The sequence below is a fragment of the Canis lupus genome, chromosome 11, assembly GCF_003254725.2.
Source record: "Canis lupus dingo isolate Sandy chromosome 11, ASM325472v2, whole genome shotgun sequence".
Taxonomy (NCBI): Eukaryota; Metazoa; Chordata; class Mammalia; order Carnivora; family Canidae; genus Canis; species Canis lupus.
The window spans coordinates 6521711-6546502 of NC_064253.1; the positions used below are offsets into that span (position 1 = coordinate 6521711).

At 43.1% G+C, this 24792-nt stretch overlaps 1 long non-coding RNA gene across 6 annotated transcripts in view; it reads left to right on the plus strand.

Annotated features, from left to right (window-relative positions):
* The first annotated feature begins 8321 nt into the window (after nt 1-8321).
* Nucleotides 8322-24792, plus strand: part of LOC112659692 (uncharacterized) — a 91844-nt gene continuing 75373 nt past the window's right edge. For 5 of the 6 annotated variants that reach the window (XR_004803531.2, XR_004803532.2, XR_004803530.2 and 2 more), the window contains exons 1-2: nt 8337-8456; nt 18306-18396. This is a non-coding gene — a long non-coding RNA (uncharacterized LOC112659692). Of the gene's footprint in view, nt 8457-18305; nt 18397-24792 lie in introns of all 6 variants that reach the window. The other variant, XR_004803529.2, reaches the window with a different exon arrangement.

Below are 24792 nucleotides of genomic sequence, written 5' to 3' on the forward strand. Positions count from 1 at the left end.
AAATAGGTACCAGGTTGTACTTGCATCTTGATTCTTTGCTAAAGAATCCAAGCTGAGGTATGGACACATTTTTTTTTTCATGCTCTTCTTCATAATTGTTTTTCATCTTTTTAGAGAGAGAGAGTGCTTGAGAGTGAGAGCATGCACATGAGCCAGGGTAGGGGTTGGGGGGTAGGGGTGGGATAGAGGAAGAGAGAGAATTTCAAGCAGGCTCCATGCTCAGTGAGGAGCCCAGTGCAGGACTCCATCCCACAACCCTGAGATCTGACCATGGCCAAAATCAAGAGTTGGATGCCCAGGTGACTGAGCGACCCAGGTGTCTCCTCTCCATTATTCATCCAGTCCTTGCTCTACTTCTTGCTTTCTGCCTGCCACCTCATTGCACTCAAATCCACTCTCACACATGAGCTCTTGGTCTGTACATGTGACAACTATCTCCTCATCTTTGATACATCCAGAATTTCAATCACCCATTTGTACTTTTGATGCTATTTTTCTTTCTTGTGTGCTGCCCTGTGAAGGCATAAGTTTGCCTAAAGTATTATCACCCCACAACTCCTCCAGGTGCTACCATTGGAAGCCATTTAACTCCTACTTTGGATAAAATATCAGTACTGCCTTGTGTGACTTATTATATAAGAGATAAAGAGTATAGATCCTATGGCCAGTACAATTGTTCATTTTTGTATTTATTAAACACCTATACAGCCTATCTGACAGATGTTGATAGTCTAACTGGATTAAAGGTATTAAAAAGGTATAAAGAATAAAAGGTATTAAAATACATCATTCCTTGCACACTCATTTGACATGGCATTGCAGATGTTCATAGAAGGGACCATCCACTGGGGAGGATCTGAGTGGTTGCAGCTGACTTTCATGAAGAGAGGGGAACTTTTCTGGACTGGAAGATTCAAGCCAGTGACAGGGGAAGTAGTCAAGTATTCAAGAAGAGGAACGTGGCAGAGAGGCAGGAACGAGCATGCCGCATGTGGGAGTGAGACCAGTTTGACTGGAATGGAGAACAGGAAGTTTGAATCCTAGGTCCAAGTATTTGATGTAGACTGAATCAGGTTTCTGAGAAGGGAGTGATGTGATGGAAGCAGTTAGGAGAAGATAATCTAAGGAAGTTTAGAAAATACATTTAGAGGATACCGAAGCATAGCCCTGGGGAGGCCAGCTGGGAACCCCATGCCCATGGTGAATGAGTCAAGATGGCAGCATGGGAATGGAGAAAAAACATGGGCATGAAGACATTCAGAAAAGCGGAGCTTTATACATCATCTTTCTTGTTATTTGGTTAGACTTCCAGCATATTTTCTTGCCTGTGGGAAGCTGATAGTTACTTTTACTTCATGTTTCTCTAATTACTCTGGGCTCCCATATCTCCTTAGCCCTCCTTATAAGCCATTCACATAGAGTACACCCATGTCTTAGTGTGGTAGGTGGTGTAATGGTTAATTTTATGTGTCAACTTGCCTGGGCTACAGGAGGCCCAGATAGCAAATTAAACATTTTTCTAAGCATGTCTGTGAGGGTGTTTCTGAATAAGATTAGCATTTGAATCGGTAGATTCAGTAAAGAGGATTGCCCTTTACTGATTGGGGGTGGGCATCATCCAATCTGTTGACAGCTAAATAGAACAAAGATGGAGGAAGAAGGAATCATGCCCCCCGCCCCCCCCCCCCACCTTTTTTGCCTCATCACTTGAGCTGGGACATCTCATTTCATCTTCTCCTAACCTTGGGCTGGGGTTTATCCCCATCAGCTCCCATGGTTTCTCAGGCCTTCAGACTCAGATTGAATTATGCCACAGCTTTCCTGGGTTTCCAACTTTTGAATGGCAGATCGTGGGACTTCTCAGCCTCTATAATCTTTTGAACTGATTCCTCCTAATCACTATCTATATGTAGGTAGTAGCTAGACTGATTTCTATTTCTCTGGAGAACTCTGACTAATACAGATGGGGAAAATTCAATCACAAAAAACACAGGGTTCTCTTATTGGGTTGGGTGGTGATGGTGATGGGCGTTAATGAAATGACCAGGAAGACCCTGGCCTGGGACTTCTATGAAATATCCATGTGACAGCTGGAGTATGGCATCATGAATGACACATCTGACACCCTTACCTTCTCTGCCACACCCCTCCCCACTTGTAGTAACAACATAAGAACTGGAGCTGGATGGGATTAGGAACCAACCAAGAATCAATACTCCCATTTTCCTTTGTGCTCAATTTTTGCCATATATTTTTGTGGCATTGTTAATTTCCCAAGAGACAGCTTATTGAAGGTGGTCTGGTAAGGACTCAGCTTTCTCAGACACATTTAAGAACTTGACAAACATCATCACTGATATTTTTTCCCATTTCTCTGAACTTTAAAGGTCTTTTAGCTTGCTATAATGGTTAACCCTCATTAAAGCTGCTCATATTCTCTGCTGTTGTTTGAAGGCGATTTGTCTCCCCACTGAAGATCAGCTTCCTCTGAGCTTCTGCTGTGTGTTGCACTTTTCCTTTCGCCTGGCATAGGTGCTCACCATAGTTGAAAGAAATGAATGAATAGATGAATCCCCTGGAGTTCTGGCTGCGGTGAAGAGCTCGTAAAGACAACAGAACTTTTTTGATTGATTGTGATTTTTGAAGAACTCAAAATAAGTGTATTCACAAGTATACACATCAGCTAGTTTGTGACACAAACTAGGGTAAATGTAGCTTAAGCACCCAGTCTAGTCATATAGACTTCAGGGTAAATGAATGGTAGCGTGGAAAAGCTGGCATTGTGTCTTGGTCCCAGATCTGTAGACTTCAGGGTTCATCTGCTCAGATCTTCTCACTTTTTAACTGAACTTTAGAGGGAAGAAGTGACTTGCCCAAGATACCATAGCAGGGGGCAGTGTCTGAAAAAAATATCTGGAAAGGTCTATTCCTAAATCTGGTCTCAGGTTGCCATATTTGGGACCACCATCAGAGACTCAGTGGGGAGATGTGTACCTGCTGCTAGAGCTTGCAGTGCCCAAACTACCCCTGCTCCAAAGTCGTCCAATAGCTCTTCTAGAGCTTTACCGGTTGATGAAACAGAGAGCAGAAGTGCCAGTAGCTGAAGGAAGATTGGGGATGGAAGGAGAGGCCAGGAAATGTGGGACTAGGACTCCTTGGTAAGGGGGTCTGGTCTGAGAACCAAGGCAGCGGTCCCCCCAGATTGTTATTGATTGAATGTTTGTATTCCTGACCCCAGTGGGATGGTACTGGGAGATGGAGCCTTTGAGAGGTTATTAGATTTATATGAGGCAGCAGATGGAGTCTCTCTGATGGGATCTAGTGCCCTTACTATAAGATGAAGAGACCAAAGCTCTCTTTCCCTCTCTTCCATCTGAGGACACAGTGAGAAAGCAGCTACCTACTTATCTCAGTTTTGGACCTCCCAGCCTCTAGACCTGTGAGAGATAAATGTCTGTTTTTCAAGCCACCCAGTCTATAGTAGTTTATCCTAGCAGCCTGAGCAGACTAAGTCGCAGGTCTATGTGCTGAGTATTTGAAAAACCCCTTTCTGCTACTGGAGCAGAAAAGAAATCTGCTTCCAGTGAACCAGATATTCCAAGGAATATTTGCAAATTTATTCAGAGATTTCTTTTTTTTTCAGGGAAGTATTTGAACTGGGACATGATAAAAGTGGGACTTTTTTTTTTTTTTTTTTTACCCCAAGTGTGGAGAGGCAGGAAGAATTATCCTCAGAGAGAGAAGAAAGAAGCAACCTGACAATGCAGAGCAAAGGCAAGAAGTGAACCCTTCAAGGTGGGGGATGGAATACATGTTCACTCCAGTTTGCCAATCCCAGCCTGAGTCCCCCTGTTCTTCCTATTTTACTTAAATTAATTTAAATGAGTTGTTTCTTGTAACCAGCTAGTCCCTGGCTAATACTAGTCCCTGGCTAATATCTGGTGTCACTGACTGCAGTTCTTTACCTTTCTTCTCCCACAAACTGAAACACCTTACCTGAGAAAATGAAGAAAACCAAAATAACCAACAAGTATGCAACAGCAATTAAAGCTGTTAAACTCTTTACTTTTGTGGGATTCCGGCTTTGTTACTCTTTTGCAAACTGGTCTTCATGCCTTCAATTTATATGGTTATTTCTCTATAAAAATTCACTTTGAGTTCTTAACACTTGGGTTAATAATTTTTTAAACGTGTTTAAAAGTTAAAGTCTGTGGACATGTGTAAAGTAACTTGGTCCATTTGGAGGTTATGGTACAGTGCAAAGACCAGGGATGGGTTTTGGTCTCTCGTGCGTGGCTGAGTCACTACTAGCTGTAGGAGTCTGGACAAGTCATTTAAGCTCTTTGAACCTGAGTTTCTTTGATTATCTCTAAAATGGGGATAGTAATATTCTCACCATTGGATTGTTATGAAGAGTAAATGACTTAGTCTACATAAAACACTACTGTTCGACACATAATAGATTCTTAATGGATGGGAAGTCCTTCCCCCACTCCCCCCTCTGTCTCTCTCTTTTTTTAATCCATGGGCAGATGAGTTCTATCCCTTGACGTAATTGATCATTTTCTCAGTTTGTCAGAACTTCAAACACATCAACTATCTGGTTTATTTTTGCTGAGTTCAAAATAGATGAAAGTTGACCTTTTCATGACTGATAACCCTCTTTCAGAGTATATGGTCTCTTCCATTATTCAAAAAAAGCCCCAGATTATTCCTGACCTTAGAAAGAGAAGACAGTTTCTTTTTTATTTTTGTCCCCAAAGGCAGTTGATGAAATGTAAATCCTAACCCAAAGAGTTACCAGTAAATGATTCCTATGTTTTATATATGGTGATGACTACTGCATGGAGGTGTGAGGTCTTTGGAAAAGCAACAGGAATGGCACGTCTTCAGATTCTTTTTATAGTCAGCTGGAGGGGTTCCGATTTGATTTAGGTACGATTTAGTTTGTAACTGGATTAAACTTTGCACTACATTAAAAACCAATCAGCTGACTTACCCTGCAGGAATTTTGCTCTTATGAAGAAGACTTCATTTAAGAGCTGCCCCCTCCACCCCTCCTCCCCCTCCCCCCACCTTCCAGATGAGTTATTTAGCCTACAGCTTTCCTGCCTTCTTTTCTTGGTGCATCCTATCTTCGCTTGAATAAGGACATAAGTAAATTACAGAATTCCTGTTGGTTCTAGTTTATTCTTCGGTGCGGAGATGAATTTCTCAAGAATTCTTTTCATCCCTTGTCCTGTTGAATTCTATCCCTGGAGAAGTTGAGAATTACCGTGGGGCCGGCTGTGTGGGGGGGACTAAGAGTCTGGATTCAAGAAGAGAATGGAATATGTGTTAATAGCAGATATGAAATAGTTATCACACAAGAACATTGGGAGAAATAGCTTGGCGACTCCGGACAGGGACAGAGAATACACATGATTGATTCTGAGAGTATTAAGCCTGCACCCTGTTTCTTCTGTGCTTATCATGGGCCTATACACTTGTCTGGGCTTGATAAATGGACAGTTTTTTTTTTTGTTTTTTTTTTTTTAAGAGAGAGGGAGCAAGCATGGAGGGGGAGGGGCAGAGGGGCAGATGGAGAAGGAGAAAGATAATCTTAAGCAGGCTCCTCACCCACGGAGTCCCACACAGGGCTTGATCTCATGACCCTAAAAACATGACCTGTGCCAAAATCAAGAGTCGACCCCTTAACCCACTGAACCACCCCGGCGCCTTGATAAATGTATCTTTTAATGACATTGCCTGTCAATGCATTGGCCATAGTCAAGCTTTTACTTGTGAGTATGCCCCTGGACATTTATTTTAGGAGGTCAAATGTCATCGTTTTGCAATAATCATTTTTTTTTTTTCGTTTTGCAATAATCATAATACTAACAACAGAAATAAGACTTTAAAAAAAGGCAGGAATAGTGAGATCCAACACGTCCTAAGCACTTACTTGATGCCCAGCACTCTGCCAGGCATGTGATATGTTCATTATCTTTTTTAATACCCAGAGCCACCCTATGAAATAGATTCTATTGCTCCTCTTGGCCATTGTTGCAAATCGCATTAAGTTATTTGCCCAGAGCCACGTAGCAGTGTGGTGCAGTGAGGTTCAAACCCGGGCCGTCCGTTCTGCTGGGCATTGTGTACTTGCTATCCAATCCCACAGAAGATACTCGTTTAGCAAAGTCAGATTGAACTTATTAGTGATGTGGGAACGATTCGGCAGATAGGAAATTTGGAGCAGTTGGAAATATCTCAGTTAGTGACAGATGTCGTTGAACAGGAGAGTTCTTAGAGACTGCTTGCTTCATTGGTCAAACTCAATTTTAGAAAGGTGCCGATTCATGGACACAGTTGTTTCGCATTATGACCAGATGCTTATTCAATACTTGAGAACGTTTCCTCTTGATTCAGCCTAATGGGAAATTAATAAGTGATTTTTGGGGAAAGCAAGAAATATGAAAGGGCTGGGGTAGAGTACAGATAATAATCTTGTTCATAAAGAAGCTGCCAACTACCCTCCCCCCCCCCCCCCCCCCCCGTCCCTAACTCCCCCAGCCCCCAAGGCATCCCAGTTGCTTTGTTTTGATTGACACAAAACTCTGTTTGTCCAACTGTTGCCAAGTGACACTTTGGCATTTGCATCGCCAGGAAGTGCTGGAAAATAGGGCTCCCGCATTTCCTTGTATTATTTTAATAGTAATTAGGACTAAAAGTTATTTTTAGCCTTCTGGCAGTAATTATTTATTGCAGCTTCTATTTTAAGTTTGTAAATAAGATTCTATTTCCTGGTTGCCTGGAATGAGAAGTTTATGACATAACTGAGTAGATTTCTGTGTGTCTTTTATGAGACAAATTCCAGGATTGAGTAGCAGTAAATTCTTCATGGAAAAACAGTTTCAGTGGGAACATAGACAAGAAAAATTACTCACTATGACCCATTATTACATATAAAAACATAGCACGTTTCTTGTTTTGATTGTTTAAAATGTGCAAAGATTGGTAATTTTTATGAAATCAGAAAAATCCCTACTTTGTTCTGGCAAATTAGTATATGTTGCTTTGGCTCTATATCTTCCTTGGTTATACACTAGCTCTTGTTCTATTTTAGTATACTGAGTATATTTCATCTTTGAATCAAGCAAAAATTCATGAGGAGGATATCACAGGGTGCCTGTGTATTACTTTTCTTGCTCTTTTATTTTTTTTTAAGGATTTTATTTATCTGTTTGACAGAGAGAGATAGAGTGAACACAAGCAGGGGGAACGGCAGGCAGAGGGAGAGGGAGAAGCAGACTCCTTGCAGAGCAGAGAGCCCAATACGGTGCTCAATCCAGGACCCTGAGATCATGACCTGAGCCGAAGGCATATGCTTAACCGAGCCACCCAGGTGCCCTTTTTCTTGCTGTTTTAGAATGTTACTTGCTTTTTATTTTATTGTGGCTTGCTTTCTTTTATAATTTCATTAGCTTTTGCCTGGGAAGGAGGGGCTTGACATCAAACTATTTGGTCTGTCCAGGGTACACTTGCTCTGTGATAAGCCCTATAAGAAGTATGCACAGTCACTTGGAAATCTAATCTACTTCTCTGCAAAGTTCTGGGATAGAAATATTGAGTTCTTGTCCATAGAATCTGCACCAGAAATACCAGTGACTTAGTGGCTATTGACCTCTACCTTGGGAACTTTCAGAATCGAATATCTCATATTCTATTCCCTTGGTAGGTTAAAAAATGCTTTTCCTACTTGACATATTGCATAAGTTAACAGTTTCTGAAAAGCACTAATTGACTTATCAGAAAAAATCTCTGAATGCACAGCAAATGCAAAGTCAATCAAAGAAATCTCCTGCAGGAAACGCAGTGCCAGGCGATTTAAACATGCCCCTAAAATGTGGGGTCTTGGGGCGCCTAGGTAGCTCAGTTGGTGAAACATCTCCCTTTGGCTCAGGTCATGATCCCCAGAGTCCTGGGATGGAGTCTCGTGTGAGGCTCCCTGCTCAGCAGGGAGTCTGTTTCTCCCTCTGTGTGTTTACGTGCTCTCTCTCTCAAGCAAATAAAATCTTTAAAATAAATAAGCAAATAAAATGTGGGGTCTGAGCATGTTTCTTCTTCCTGGATTAAGAAGACATGATGTGCTTAAAGCCAAAACAGAACCAGAACCATTTATGGTTGTGTTTGTACTCTACCCTATTCTCATGGCCTTTAAATACACTTGTTTGTATTTTGGTTGAACAAGAGAGGTGATTAGGTCTTTAGCATGTGACCCACTCAGATACACAGGCTTTCCTCATCTCTGTGAGGTCATAGAGATAGGCCTCAACCAATAAGTTACTGAAGTCTGGACTGGGTTTTGGTGTGAGGGATGCAGCAACCAAATTTCCATCGCTCAGATGTTGGCTGACCTCATTTTCTTACTGGCTGTCGACTAGAGGCTTCTGTGTTCTCACCACATGCACCTCTCCGTAAGGCAACTCACAACATGGCCACTTGCTTCCCCCAGAGGAAGTGATGGGAGAAAGGGGGGTGGGGGGCAGAAAGAGAGAGAAGAAAAAGAGAGATTGAGATTGAATGAAAGAACAAGTTTGCCCCAACAGCCACAGTCTTATAACCTCATCTCAAAAGTGACATATCATGACTTCTGCTGTATTCTAAAGGCCACAGTGACCAAACCCTATCCAGGGTGGGAAGAGACTGTACAGAGGTGTGAACTCCAGGAAGCCAGGACCATTGGCTTTATAGGATGGCTCTTATAGGATGCTGTTTATGGTCTGGGGAAATTTCTGATAAAACTTTACTGTTTATGTTATGTTGGTAGAGGATACAGGAAGCAGGAGGTTCAGTGGTGTTCACTGCAGTGCTGTCTTGACTTGCGGACATTCGAAATGATGGGGCTAGGTTTTATTATGCTTGCAGTCTGATGCTTTTGAACACAAGATTCAACTTCATTAACAAGTAATTGACAACACATCTCAGAGAATGTGGGTTTGTAACTGGTTGCTGACCTGTGCATAACATCATTTATGGGAAGTAATCCATATAATGCGTACACACTTTAAAGTAGCTTCATATACCTGAGAACTTTTTTTTGTCAGTATTATTACATGGGATTTAAACTTACCTAAGCTTTACTTTTTCAAAGTTACTATATATTTTTTTCTTTTGAATTGTCTTGTGTTTTAAAAAAAGAAACCTGGCTGCCTCTCTACATGGACAAAGGAAATGGATTATCTTGAGTTTGCTATTGGGCAAGGGGAGCAGGCACCTGGGCAGCTCAGTCAATTGAGCGTCCACCTTCGGCTCAGGTCAGAATCCCAGGGTCCTGGGATCGAGCCCTGCATCAGGTTCCCTGCTCAGCAGGGTGCTTGCTTCTCCCTCTCCTACTACCCCTGTTTGTGCTTTGTTTCTGTCAAATAAATAAATAAATAAATTCCCAAACAACAACAAAAAAGAATAAATATGAAAATAGCCTATATTGAAAATACCTTCCTTTCACCCATTTGATGGACTTGAACTGCTTTGAGGCCTTATGTCCCAATTATGTTTCATGGAGCAGGAGGAAGTATATGTGATAATAGGTCCTGACACCACACTACAGTCTGTCAGCTACTTTCTTTTATTAATTAACATCCTTTGGAGAATAGTTTATAGGTGGGCTGTGAAAGAAGCAGAGAGGTAGAGAGATAATGGAATCACGTTAGGTCACTACACAAAGTCTTATGTTACAGAAAAGAAGACTCATTCAAGGGCTTTACGGATTGGAAGAAGGAAGGAGTGTGTTCTAGTGATTAAGGAAATCATGTTGAGCTTGGTTTCCTTTTATCCTGGAAGGTATGAGGAGCCTGGCCTCCTAGAGAAACAAATGGGGATTTGAGGTGATGGGGAGGGGCCTGGGATTTGATACCTCCTACCTTGAGGTTAAGTGATAATAGGAATCAAACCAAGAGTTGTGATAGAATATCACAGTTTCTTTACAGGGTCCTCTGTCCAGCCCTTGAAGGATTATAGCTGTGGTGGGAAGGAGCATGGCACAAGATTTATGACCCTAGCAGGAATTAAGCTCTCCTTCAAGGGTACTCTGTCCTTCTTGGGAAGAAGTTGTTTAGAATGAAAGATCTTGGGATCCCTGGGTGGCTCAGTGGTTTAGCGCCTGCCTTCAGCCCGGGGCGTGATCCTGGAGTCCCCAGGATCGAGTCCCACATCGGGCTCCCTGTGTGAAGCCTGCTTCTCCCTCTGCCTGTGTCTCTGCCTCTTTCTGTGTGTCTCTCATTAATAAGTAAATAAAATCTTTAAAAAAAAATAGAATGAAAGATCTTGTTCAGAATCCAGTGATGGTCTGGTCAGGCAGGGTTGGTCAGAGCAGGCTTATCTGGAGGCTACACCAGAATCTCTGGCAATGTTGATCGTCTATGTCCTTCAGCTTCTGGAGTCTCCGGTTCCATAAAGTTTTACTCTACTAACCTTTTGTCTATAGTCTCTGATGCTATCTAGTTGACTTCTTGGATCCTCCACAGCGGTGAATCACTTTTAGGGCTCTTTAGGAAAATAATACATAACTACAAATATAAGTTAGATGTAAAAATAAATATTAATTTAGACTGAGCAAAGAAATCACAACAAATCATACATTCGATAAAGCCATCAGATACAACTAACATGACAAATCCAGAAAAGATACCAAACAGAATAGCTTCAGGATCTTAGCATTACACAACTTTTTTTCTCTTTTGCCACCCACAGCCTTTTAGTACTGGGCACTGTGGGGCAAATTCCCATCATAATATTATTTCAGACTTTGTCTCTTCATGTCTCAACACTGGGAGAATTGGCACTATGGGTGATTGGACTGTCTCTGAAGTCATTTGTTATTCTGGTATAACTAGTGATCACTTAACTATACATAGAAGCCACTGAACACCTCATAAATATAGCATCCTAAACCGAGCCAAGGGATTCCCCAACTCGACTTCCCTTTATCGGTTATGCACCATGCCCACGGCCACTCTGGGGCCTCTCAACCTGAGGAGAAGTGTGATGGAGAATAAGTCAAAGTGGAAAGAAAGAGACTTAAAACCATTATTCTGAAACATGTCGACTGACAGACACAAACTGATCCCATCTTGCCTTGACCTAAGGTCTTAACCCTTTCTGAACTGGATTGGCAACTTCAGTGCTGTGAATGCTTCAGCTGTCCTCATACCCCAGATTCAGTATACTTTTCTCTGTTGAGTTCAGCATTTAGGCCCAATGTTTTAGAAAATGGAATGATGGTATTGATAGATCATGGCCAGGATTGGCTGTAACATCATTTTCTTTCTTTCTGACTCACCCAGTGGACATTGAACCCTGCAATGGGGTGAGGAGTGCTAATTCAGGGCTTGCTTGCTATCATCTCACATCCAGGGAGATGACTTAAGGGTATTTTAATTCTCTAGAGACAGGATTGAAACAATTGAATTCTTTCCAATATAGATAGAACACAGCATGATCAGAAAGTGAAATCATTAGCTCTCTGGACCTTGGGGAACATAAGCCTTAACCTTCTGAATTTTAAAAAGCAGCCTTGACTCATCTCTGCCTTCTGTCATAAACATTTCCTACCAAGTCCACGTGTATTAAGCATGCATCTTGCAATGTAATAGCTATCCCAGGTTAGATTTTTGTTTAATCCATCAAACACGTCCATAAGCATAAGGAATTTTGTGTAGCACCCTTCCCCCCTGGGGTGGGGGGAGGAATTGTATTAGTCATGATCAAACAAGCAGAGCTCTGAGGACCCTGGTTTTTCAGGGTATCACATTCTTGTCTTGCTTCCCATTTTCCTAATTTCAACTAATGATCATCCTCACTAATCTAACCCGTAACACAAAAGCTTAGTCTCCCCTGCAGGCCCACAGTTAAGATTTCCTCCTGATTTTATTTCAGTTTCTTCCGCCTTTCTTTTATTTATTAATCAATTCCTAGGTGAACAAAAGTCTCATCTTTCTAGTCCAATTCTGAATTTTCACTCCATGCTGGCAAGATTTTCTTATCTATCCTGGAGGGAGACTCAGGCAAAAGTCAGATCTCCTGCTGTATGGAACACCTGGCTGAACTTGGAAGGGAAACTAGGTAGCATGTGACCAATTTAACCAGTAGGCTGGGCAGTGTTTTTGTTTTCTCTTCCTCTTCTCTTCTTTCAAGCTCTCATGTGCTATATAACCCAAAATAAAATCATGCGCAACTTATGTATATGTTTAATTCAAAAGCGTTCTGTGTAAAGATAAAGCTGAAATTTCATCTTAAATAGATCTATTCATTCAGTGCTTTGGAGGCCAGCCAGGAATGAACTCCAAATGTGAGACTCTTGCAACCGAAAGTACATGCTCCATGTGACTTAAACCTATATTTTCAAATGGCCAATAGAACAAGCCTCAAATGCTCTCAAGCTGCGCCTCGGCTCATATGGAGAGATAAACAGAGGCCCCAGTCTGTGCACTGAATATATAAGTCATCAAAGCAATTTTAAAATCAATTCAACATTTGACAAGGAGCCAATATGGTTCCTCTGGGATTAGAATGACATGCTCAGGCTACTACTAGGGGTAAAATTCTGACAGCAGTGTTTTGTACATGCTGGAACTTAAGCAGAACTCCCCCTGACTCCTCCCCCCTCCAAGGAAAACCATAATGAAGCACTACAATGGGGTATCTGTGAGATCACTAACACATGGTCGCCATTTGACTATGAGGGCATTGATTAAATCCCAGTGACTGGGCAAAAGAACCCAAGACCCCAGAGTGTATGCTATGGCCCCAACCACATTTATAGCAAGCAAAAGGCACAATCATCTTTGAATTGAGAGATCATTGAAAACAGGCTTCTTCTAAGGATGGGGACTTCTTTTGTTGTTTTGGGAGAGTCAGGGCAGGGTAGGGGTGGGGTTGACAGTGACTAAAACACCATGGCAGGCCCTCGTATTTTTAATCTTTATAAGAGAAAACAAAACAGTGCTCGCTAATCAGAGGTCCATTTGCCATTGATGATTTCCCACTTTATATTGGTTTCTTTTTTCTTATTCTAAAAAGTTCTCTTGGCTCCTCAAGGTACAGAGAAGACCTGGTATGGAAAGGGTATGGAGGGAAATGGAGGACTTGTCCCATCTAGCTTCGTTGTATGGTTTCATTTTGATCTTGGCTTATTCCATTTTTTTTTTTTCCATTGGAGCTTCAGAATTAATGACCTCCATTTCTTCTTGGGGAAACCCGGAGAGAGAAGCGTCCCACAGCTGTGATTTTTTTTTTTTTTTAGATTTATTTATTTATTTGGGGGCGGGAGGGGCAGAAAGAGAGAATATTTCAAGCAGACTCCCCATTGAGTGCAGAGCCTGATGAGGGGCTCGATCCCACAACCCATGAGATCATGACCTGCGCCGAAACCAAGAGTTGGCTGCTCAACTGACTGAGCCACCCACAGCTGTGATTTTAATGCTGAGTCACTCTCTCATTGTAAGAGGCACAATGCCAGATTTTCTCCTCAGCCTTTCTTCCTTCATCTTCAAACCTCAAACTCATCTGAAATCATTGCATAGGCACTCTTGCCACTGCCTGGCATGACCAGGGCACCAGCCTCCTTCCCTTTGCTTGCATCTTGGTACAGTGCTCCAGTTACAAGAGGCATTGTTGGCTCTGTCCCAGTCTGCTGACATGTTCCAGGTCCTCATGTTCTGAGAAGAGATAGGTAACAGAGGTAAAGGCTCCATGCACAGCGGGCAGATCATAGAGACTGTTCTTTGGCTCAGGTCCTCTCATTAGACCAAGTGCTGGGTACCCTTCTGTGCCTGGATACATGATAAATAATATTGCTAAAGATACTGGGTGAAATTTTTCCTAAATTAAGGTTGCTCATGTGATTTGGGTGGCTCCCTGTGGAAACTTCCCAGGAAAAGCCCAGTCATGGGAAACTGTTCTGCTTTTCTCCAAGGATATGAGGAACAGGTTGTGACAACCTCAGACGGAGGGAAGGCTACCTTCATGGTCAAATCATGCCAATCTCCTGTGGAATAGTCAAACTTTTTTTTTCATGAGCTGTGAGGTCTTATGTGAGCTTCCCACCTTTCTGAACTCATTCCTGGCCCTTTCCTCCCCAACTCTCCCTCCCTTTTATGTCCCAGATACACAGGTTCTCTGCATATTGCTCTTTCTGTACCTAAATACTTTCCTAACATGTGTTTCCTGCCTTCTTGTCATCCAGGTTTGTTTGTTGTTTTCTTTTTTTTTTTTTTTTAGATTTTATTTATTTATTTGAGAGAGAGCAAGAGAGAAAGAGAGAGAGAGAGAGAGAGAGAGAGTGAGCACAGAGGGAAAGGGAGAAGCAGACTCCCCACTGAGCACAGAGCACATGGGGCTCCATCCCAGGACCCCAGGATCATGACCTGAGCCGAAGGCAGACATTAACCCACTGAGCCACCCAGGTGCCTCACCTAGTTTGTATCTTAATTATTACCTCCTTGGTTGGTTATTCCCACCTCATACTCTGTGTTTTTTTTTCCCCTTGGCAATTATACCTAAGTGAATTTATATATTTTTTAATATATTTTTTTATTTATTCATGAGAGACACAGAGAGGCAGAAACATAGGCAGAGGAAGAGGCAGACTCCCTGCAAGGAGCCCGACGTGGGGCTCGATCCTGGTTTCCAGGATCACGCCCTGAGCCAAAGTCAGACGCTCAACCGCTGAGCCACCCAGGCATCCTGTGAATTTATATTTTTATCTCACTTGGTTACTTAGTTATTTTTGTCTTCCTCTGGCAGAATAAGCTCTATTAAGGCAGAAAGTTTGTTGCCTCATTTACTGCTGTGTCTCTGACACCTGAAATAATGCGTGGCATTTGAGAGACACTCAGTAAATAGCTGTGGAGTGAAAAATGCACGGATGAACATGGAATGACCCAACTGTAGGCCTTTCTCCAAGTGACCTTCCAAAATTGGTGCCCGACCTGACATTGTCATAAGTTCAATGTTTGGGCCTGCCCAGAATTCAATGTTTGGGCAAACTTGGCAAAAGCTTGGTAAGTCTCTACTTGTGCAAAACACCATTGATGGCAACACGGAGGATCTAGAGCCGATTGAGGGGTTGGTTGTGCCTGTTACCAGGGACTTTAAACTTTGTTGAGGGTGGGGCTACCTCTTAGGAGGTGGTTTATACAAAACAAGACAAAATAGAGACCCAGCATTTATCCTTCTTCCTCCTTGTCCACGTTCAAGTTCACCATTTGATGTTTCTTATTCCTTCACATTTTTTAGTCTCTTCACCTGTCTTTGCCTCTTTTTTCTTCTTCTTCTTTTTTTTTTTACTTATGAGAAACAGAGAGAGGCAGAGACATAGGCAGAGGGAGAAGCAGGCTCCATGCAGGAATCCCAATGTCAGACTTGATCCCAGGACCCTGGGATCACACCCTGAGCCGAAGGCAGATGTTCATCTGCTGAGCCACCCAGGCGATCCCTGTTCCAGCCTCTTAAAAGGTCTCCCTGTTTCCACTACAACCTGGCTCTCCTCTATTCTCCACACTCTTGCTTAAATAGTCTTTCCAAGCTCGAAATCTCAGCACATCACTACCCCCCTCTTAAATCCTTCATTGACGCCCCACATTGTAAATGTAACCTTCAGTGTCCTGTGTGAACTGGCCTCGACCAATGTCCCAGCTCTGTGCCCTCCACGACCCATCCCTTTGCTACACAGCAGCCACAAATTGGCAACCTCATTGCTCTCTGTGGCTCATGATCTCACTTGTCATACGTCTTCTTCACAGATAACTCCCTCTGCCTGGAGCTCCCACTCATGTCAGGATTCTGTTTTAATGAACTGTTCTCTGTGAAGGCTCTGTGCCACCCAAATCTGTCTGGTTAGACACCTACCCCTTATACCTGCGGTTCCCACAGCCGTCCTCTAAAGCATTCATAATTCTGTTTGCTCTTTGCTTGGCCATTTCTCTCATTAGAACTGGAGCCTCATTGAGTATAGGGACAATGTGTGGTTGAAAAGGAAAGGGGGGAAAAAAAAGGAGCAAAAGAAATGATAAATGAATGGCCCAGTAAGGCAATATGACAAATATGGTGTAGGATTTCCATGGTCGTTAAGGGCATCATGGAGAAATGCCTTTGACTTTGGGCTTTGAAGGATAACCAAAATGCATTCTACAGCCAGGGAGGAAGTATGAATATTTGAAGCTGAAGGGAAGAGTAAGGTCCAGCATGGGTAGAAGGGTGTAGAGGACAATGAGGTCAAGCGAATAGCTTAAAGCCAGATCACTGGAAGTCGGGATGATATACCATGAGGTTAACGCTTGCTCCAAAGACCACAGGGAGTTGCAGTTGTTTCTGTCTAAGGGTGTGATGTGAACTGATTTATGGATCAGAAAGATCCATCTTGCAACAGGGTGGAAGATGGATTGCAGGGGGGAGAGGCCGGGGTCAGTAAAGCCATTGGAGCCCATGTCAGTGATCCAGGTGAGTGATGATGAAGCCCTAGGCAGGGGCAGGGCTGGGGTGGGCGGATGAGGTGGGGGGCAGGTAGGAGAGACCCTGTGGAAGGAGAACAGACGGCATCGGCCTCGACTGTGGGAGAAGAGGGAGCCTTGATGGGCCGGGAGGATGGTGAGGCGGACGTGCAGCGCGGTTGCCAAGCCGAGTGCCCCAAACAATAGCCCACTGTACTGGTCACTGCTCGGGGCATGGTGGGAGGAGTGTGTTCCACACTGTGCATTGCAATTTCAGAGAACATTTAAAAAAAAAGAAAAAAGTAGCAGATTCCGGAGCAAGGAAGGGTCTGGAAGCCTTGGCTAGAAGAAGGGAACTAAAGAATCCCAAGTTGTTAGCCTGGCACACAAAAAGCGCAAGAGGGAATGTGACGGCTGCCCTGGTGGATTTGACGAAGGGCCCGTAGACAAGATATTACACATGTCCCAAGGGCAGAACCAACCGTGGGGGTGAGTTAGAACTGACAGCAAAAGCATCTTTTGGCTCCGTAGAGGGGAGATCTTTTTAAGATGCAGAGCCAGAAGCTACCTTGCCAGCTAAAGAACTCCCGTGAACACATGGCCCAGCAGAGATTAAGGGTCCCTGGTAGGACCTGTAGGAAGGGATACGGGAAGGAGGGGGAGGGGGGAAAATGGCAGATGGGGTTACAACCTCGCACTTCAGAAGCTTTGTGTTTCTCTCCACTGATGTCCTAATTTGCACCTTATCACCTGGTCCTGAGAACAGGACAGTGACAGGGAGGAGGGACTGTGTTCTGGGCACCACCCTGCTGCCCATGGAGGAAGAGCTGGGGGTATGAAGGCCACTCCGGGTGCTGGCGGACCTCCCCTGTCCTTGCTCACTTCTCTCCTCCTCTTCTCCATAAGGCACAGATTTGTACTTAGAGCTAACATGCTAAGGTGGCCAGCAGGGGCTCTGGTCACTGTGGGCCCTGTGTACCAGCCCTAGAGCAGTCGGGGGAATGCTCCCACGTATTAAACTCTGAATTTGTCCTTCTTTCCGTGTTTTCAGACACAGAACAGGGCCAATCCGGGGTCTGGGTCTCTGTCTACAGGGAATCCCTGTTTCCCTACGGGGGAGTTCCACATCGACTTTCTCTTTCCCTATTCCTCTAACTCACTCACTAGCTAACTACCTCTCTCCTCTCTCTTTCTCGCTCTCATCATAGAGCTTTATCAGCCATTGATAAATTAGAAATCTTCTCTTCAGTGAGCTGGAGATGAGAGAATATGCCCAATTCTTCATAAAAATATGAATGATAGGGGTGACTGGGTGGCTTAGTCGGTTAAGCGTTTGACTCTTGATTTCGGCTCCTGTCATGATCTCGGGTCATGGGATTGAGCCCCACATCAGACTCCGTGCTCAGTGGGGAGTGTGCTGGAGATTCCCTCTCCCTTTCTATCTCTGACCCCCGGCCCCCTCTCAGATGAATAAATAAATCTTTAAAAATAGAAGATTCTCTCTTTCCCTTTCCTTCTGCCCCTCCCTTGCCAAAGTATGTATTTTGGGGGCACCTGCGTGGCTCAGTCAGTTGAGCTTCTGCCTTTGGCTCAGGTCATGATCCCGGGACCCTGAGGCCGAGCCCTGTGCCAGGCTCCCTGCTCAAGGGGGGACCCTACTGTTCCCTCTCCCCACCAGCCCTACTCGCACTCTCTCTCTTTCTAAAATAATGAAATAAAACTAAAAAACAAAAAAAATGTATTTGATATATATGATATATATAATGTTTATATGAATAATAATAAAGATTTCATAATTTATGTAATTGGAGATAATATTTCTCTATTACTTATTAGGTTCAGGCCTCAAAACAGCCCTATGATGTCAAGAAACAACCTTGGAGAAGTTAAGTACATTTATCATCCAAAGTCACTCCTCCAGGAAAAGGTAGAGTTGAGTCTATGTCCTACTTGGGAACCTTGACCTCTAATCACTAAACTATATCACCTCTTTCTTCCTTCCTTCCTGCCTTCCTTCCCTCTTTCCTTTTTTCCTTTCTGGACTAGACCTTCAGTAACTCTAACTTACAGACATATAGTCTTCAAACTTCCTCTGTCTCTTCAGACTGAAACTCCCTGAGAAGGAGAACTAATCTCACCATGAGGCTAAGAGCCTCCAGAACTGCATCGTCCAATATACAGTATTAAAATCATTAATGCATTTTAATAGTTCTCTATGTTGCAATGATTCTATTTTGGATACAGTGGGTTAAAGGGGTTATTAAATTTAATTTCACCTGGTTCTTTTTTTTAAAAATGTGGCTATTAGAAAACTTAACAGTTACATCTATGGCCCTCGTTAGTTCCTCCCGGACCTCAGCACTATAGAAGGGGTAGATCACGCCATGCGAGACCAACTCAAGTGTTCTGTTAAGAAGCTTGTAAAGGAAAGAAACCAGAGGGAACACTGGAAATGAAATGCCTGTAAATTCTGTGAATGATATTCCATATGACCAAAGCTGGCACTTCTCTGTGACTTCACATTCTTGGTCCCTTTCATCCTGTGGGTTTTGTGTTTAGAAAATGGCCTCATACTCACAGGACACTCAGGTCTGTCTGGCCTCTGACCTGCCCTCCTTTCCAGAAAGCCTGCCCTGAGGCTTAAGAGCAAGGCTTCCCCTTCCACCCCCTCCTCTTTCTTTCCACCTGGTTCCCATTCAGGGTTTGCAGGGCTGGAGAGTTGTCTGGGGCGCTGATATATGAAAGGCACAAAAGCATCCCTGCAAATGTAATGAAATGGGGAAATTTATATTGACCAGAATTCCTTTCTGGATGAGAATGGCTCTGGTTGAATTGTTGGAATAATTTGGCACGATGCTCTGCCTGCAGGGTGTAAGGAACCAAAGGGCCTCAGGCAGATCCTCAGGTCACTAAATGGCCTTTAGGGTATGTAGATTTGGTTAATTGCAGGGCGTTTGTTTTGCAGAGTTGAGTGTGCAAGTGTGAGGGAGAGGTGGATTGCTTGGGGCAGCAGAGCGAGGCAGGCTGCCACTGGGATTCCACTCTTCTCTTAATTTATCCAGCAGGTGTCCTTTTTGTCAATATCTTAATAAAAATCCATTGGCTGAGAAAGCAAATCATTAGTCTTGGGGGCACCCCCATGTCTTGGTGTGGCCCTGGCATGCTCTGATGAAAAGCATTTTTCTTATAGCTGCTTTTCTTGTCTGACCGAGGTTGGGTAGGACTGTGTGGGTCAGTTGACCATCGAAGAAATGACAGAGCTGTGTGTGCACAATGCATTTCTATGCTTTAAGCAACCCTCTCCAGGAAAGCAAGACAAGGGCTCATGTCTTCAGAGTAGACTATTGATTTATAGGATTTAGTAAATAGACCTGTTGCATTCATGAGAACTGCAAACAAATGCATCCTCAAATGGGGTTTTGAGGCCAAAGTAACAATGGAAGAGGTAGGGGGAAGGCCAAAGAAATATTTGCTCAAACTATTATCCATCTGGTCAATATGAAGAGAAGGGGGGAAAAAACACAACAGAACCTTTCATCATTCTGCTCTTTCTATCCACTTCCACCCCCTAAATCATAAGCAGTTTTCTATAACCCAAGAGCAACACCATCTTTAACTGCTTTCTCATTGTCCTTCCCATCCTCCTCAAGCACTTAAGCCGGTAATCTGCAAAGCTTGGATGCTGGCTAAATTAAGATAAGGGGATGAAAAGAGACTTGTTGGCAGGGCCTGGCAGTGAGGGTGCCTTCGTGATCAATCCTGGTCAGCCTGGACCCCTAGGACTGATTAAGAGATGTTCTCAGCTAGAGGCTGAGCAATACTCCAATAAGCTCACAGCCATTTGCCATCTGTGAAGTCTAAAAACTGCAGCAGCTGATCATGTGCATGATCCAGGCAGAAGCAGGCTGTCTGAGCCTTGGGGCCAGGTTCTTTGAGTTGTGCCTAGAGAGAGTGTGAGACACAGCAGGTCTGCACCTATGGGCCAGTTGGTTCCCTAGACAGCTGAGGGGTGATGAATTTGCTGAGCTACAGAGAGTTATTCCCAACTTTCTAAGAGTTCTGAAGGATATACAGTCACGCATCTCCTGGGTGCCCAGGCAACCGGGCTTGTAATCTCCACACCCTCGGAGGGCTCTGCTCAGCAGAGATGTCCGTGACAATAATCTCTTTGTAGGAAGTCAGAAAAATGCCGAGAGAGAGAGAGAGAGAGAGAGAGAGAGAGAGAGAGAGAGAGATGTACTTCTTCCCAAAGTAGAGTCACTAGTTAGTCTATTTTGCTGAACAGGGTAGCAGCAATTATGAGTAAAATTAGTCCAATTAGCAGATACTTGCGGGGGCTTCCTGGGTGTCAGTCCTAGGCACTGTGGATACACTAAGTTATTTAACTTCCTAACAATTCCCAGGATTTCATACCATGATTCTCCCTGTTTTATCCACAGGGAAACTGAGGCCCAGAGTGGTTAAGTAATTTGGCTAAGATCACACATTTGAAGAGAAGATTAATTCAACCAGAGTCTGGGCTCAAAGGCAATGTTAGATTGCCTTTCACTGTGAATTTTCTCCCTGATGCATATTTTTGTTTAGATTTTTATGTATTTCTTTGACAGAGAGAGTGAGAACTCATGCACAAGCAGAGTGAGAAGCAGACCCCCTGCTGAGCAAGAAGCCCGAGGGATGTGGTGCTTGACCACAGGGGCCCGGCATCATGACCTGAGCCTAAGCAGACACTTACTTAATAGACTGAGCCACTGAGCCACTAATGCCCCTCCCTGGTGCATTTTTGTGTTTATTTGTACCTATCACAGTGTGAGGGAAACTGGCTGTATTTAGCAGTCATAAGCAGATTTATCTCAGAGGCCAAAAACGTTTCAGCCCTAAGCATGGGCCTCTACGTTTCTATACAGAACTTAGTAATGGTCCTTACACATTTGCCCTGAGAGACGACTGATGTGAAGTGCACATGCTGGTCTTGGTGGCATGTGTGGAGCGGGAAAATGAGTGGACCACATTTTTGTGTCTGTTTGGTTCTGTGTGTGTAGTTGTGGCCTCTGGCACAGGGTCTTGTAACTTCATCTAAATGCAAATTCCAGGGGCACCTGGGTGGCTCAGTGGTTGAGCATCTGCCTTCGCTTGGGTCATGATCCTGGGGTCCTGGGATGGAGTCCCACATCGGGCTTCCACAGGGAGCCTGCTTCTCCCTCTGCCTATGTCTCTGCCTCTCTCTGTGTGTCTCTCATGCAGACTGTGAGTGCTTGGTGAGGGAGGCTGGGGGTGTGGGGTGGGGGGAAGTGTCTGACAGGTACACAAAAGTACCAAGGGTCACTAAACCAAGAAGCAGTCGTTCCTTATCAGGTAACCCAAATCTTCATTCTGAAAGAGAGTTAAAAATAAATTGAGGGAACTATTTTGTGGATAGAAAGGTGGTTAGGGAAGACTGTACACTTCAGGCATGTCACTGAGGTAGTGTGGTTTGCTCTTCCTGAGAGGAAGCAATGCAGACCTCATTATTTAGACTTAACATTAAAATACGGAGGTCGTGTGCATGTGTGTGGGTGTGTGTCACTTAAAATGCTAGTAAGGCTGAGGGTGAAACCAAAGGCCTGGATTGAGCAGACTTACCTTCTCTCTACTGTCGCCCTCCTCTATCCCCCAAGTCCTTATAATTAATAGACACAAACCTTTTTTTAAAATTTTTTTATTTTTATAAATTTACTTTTTATTGGTGTTCAATTTGCCAACATACAGAATAACACCCAGTGCTCATCCCGTCAAGTGCCCCCCTCAGTGCCCGTCACTCAGTCACCCCCACCCCCCGCCCTCCTCCCCTTCCACCACCCCTAGTTCGTTCCCCAGAGTTAGGAGTCTCTCATGTTCTGTCTCCCTTTCTGATATTTCCCACTCATTTTTCCTCCTTTCCCCTTTATTCCCTTTCACTATTTTTTATATTCCCCAAATGAATGAGACCATATAATGTTTGTTCTTCTCCGATTGACTTATTTCACTCAGCATAATACCCTCCAGTTCCATCCACAAATACACACAAATCTTAAATAAATGTAAAGAGAAGGCATAGCGTCAGTGGACCAGTAATGATGAGGCAGCTCTGAAAGCTAGAGTTTAGATGAGATCATACTGAAGGAGGAATCCACAGCACATGATAGGAAAGAGCAGGAGCAGGTGATGCAGGAGGTGCTAATGGTCCCAGGGGAGCTCTGAGCTGGGAGGCAATGGGTAGGGACCAGGATGGGCATGGTTGGGAGCTGCTGGGGAGGCTTTCTGGAGGGGAGTTTCCTCCTTTCCCCTTTCTAGGTAGTCATTGCAAAGCTGGGAGACAGGGCAATGTCTGCCGTGGCTGGTGAAGCTCACAAGGAAAGTACCACTTTGGTCATTGCTTGGAGGCTAAGCATGGACAGGGCTAAAAGGAAAGGGTTAATAAAATGATGACCTGACAACCAAAAATCGTGATACCTTAGTAGAGAACAGTTAGCATGAAAGACAGGCATTGCGTTTTACAGAAAAAGAAATATCTGAAGAGATAATTAATAGAGCAATCAAAAGGAGACTTTAGAATGCATATAATTAGTATTTGTAGAGGGTTCTGAGAAAATAGCATCCTAGACCATATCAACCTGCCACTCAAATATAAAGGTAAAGTAGGATGTTTTAAGCAACAGAACACTTAAAAAGATGCCACTTGTGAAACTTAACATGAAATGATTCATAGACAATATACTTCAGCAATATTAAAAACCAACTCAAAAGGAAGATATGGAAGCAGTACTGAGCAGAAAAATAAGCATAATTTATAATGGAACATTAATTATTTAATTGAACATTAATTATTTAGAATATAATAAGATTTAGAACTAAATTCCCATATAATTTCATGGTGTGGAAGCTCAGGGGGAAGGGGAGAGGACGGGAGGTTATAAGTACTGATTGAATCTAGGCTTCAATAGATAAATGCGAGCCTTTTGTAAATTTAACATAAGTTTAAATATGTGTGTTAGATACTTGAGTAAACTACCAAGTAACAGAAACAGGAGTATTATATCCAAGCAATTAAAGCAGAAACCTGGAATAAAAACAATGCATAAAGCAAATACCATCAATCTGCTATGTTTACCAAAGAATAAACAATAGAGCACAATAGATATAATACACACCAAAATGATGACTGGGACAAATAGAGAGTCTAAGAAATAAATGTGAATGCTTTAAAGAACTCTATTAAAAAAAAAAAAAAAGAACTACAGCTTTGGCAAGTTAATATCCATCTGTATGTTTCCTATGAGACATATAACGTGAAATGACCCAACAGAGATGAAAATAAATGGATGAGTAAAGATAATGTAAGCAAATACCAATAATGACAATAATGATAACAAAAGCCAAACCTATTAATAATAGAAAATCAAATCCTAGACTAAAATTATGTAAAGGGAAAAAACAGTCTATATCATGGTGATAAAAGATTGAAACTAACAAGAATACCTTTAAGAGCACCCTAGTTTCATGCTACTGAAGGCAGAAATCTCAAAAAATAGGAGAAGATGTACATTAACGTTGTTTTGGAAACAGAGTGATCAAATGAGCAAAATTTAAAATAATCTGTAGAGAATTTGAATAACAATTATCAAGTGATGTGCTTGAATTATCAATCTCCTGAGTGGATTACTTGAGGCTTTATAAGGATTGAAGATGCATTTTGGGGGGTGTCTGGAATGCTCAGGTGGTTAAGCATCTGTCTTTGGCTAAGGTCATGATCTCAGGGTCCTGGATCCAGTTCTGCATTGGGCTCCCTGCTCAGTGGGGAGCCTGCTTCTCTCCCTGCCTCTCCCCCTGCTTGTGTGTACACTCCCCAACCCCCTAACTTAAAAATAAAATGTGTTTGGTAAAATAAAATAAAATTTTATTAAAATAAAATTTGTTTGGTAATTTCTTTATGCCACCCTAGAGTCTCTCCCTCCCTCCCTTCTCCCACTTTTTCCTTCTGTCTATCCTTCCTTCTCTCCCTCCCTTCTCTCCTGCCCTCTTTCCCTCCATTTCATTCTTATCCTTATTTTAATTTATTTATGGTAAATGATTCAGACACTGCAAAAGACATAGTGGAAGAAGTCTATCTCCTTCCCCTATCCCTCCATCTTCCAGTTTTCCATTCCAGATGTACCTACCATTTTCATTTTATGTGTCCTCTAATATAATCTATGCAAATACAGTATATATGTACATATGCATTTAGGTATATCTCTTTTTAAAAATGCATATATGTGGCCATATGTATTTTCCCACATTAATAGATATTTTTCCACAGCATCATTTT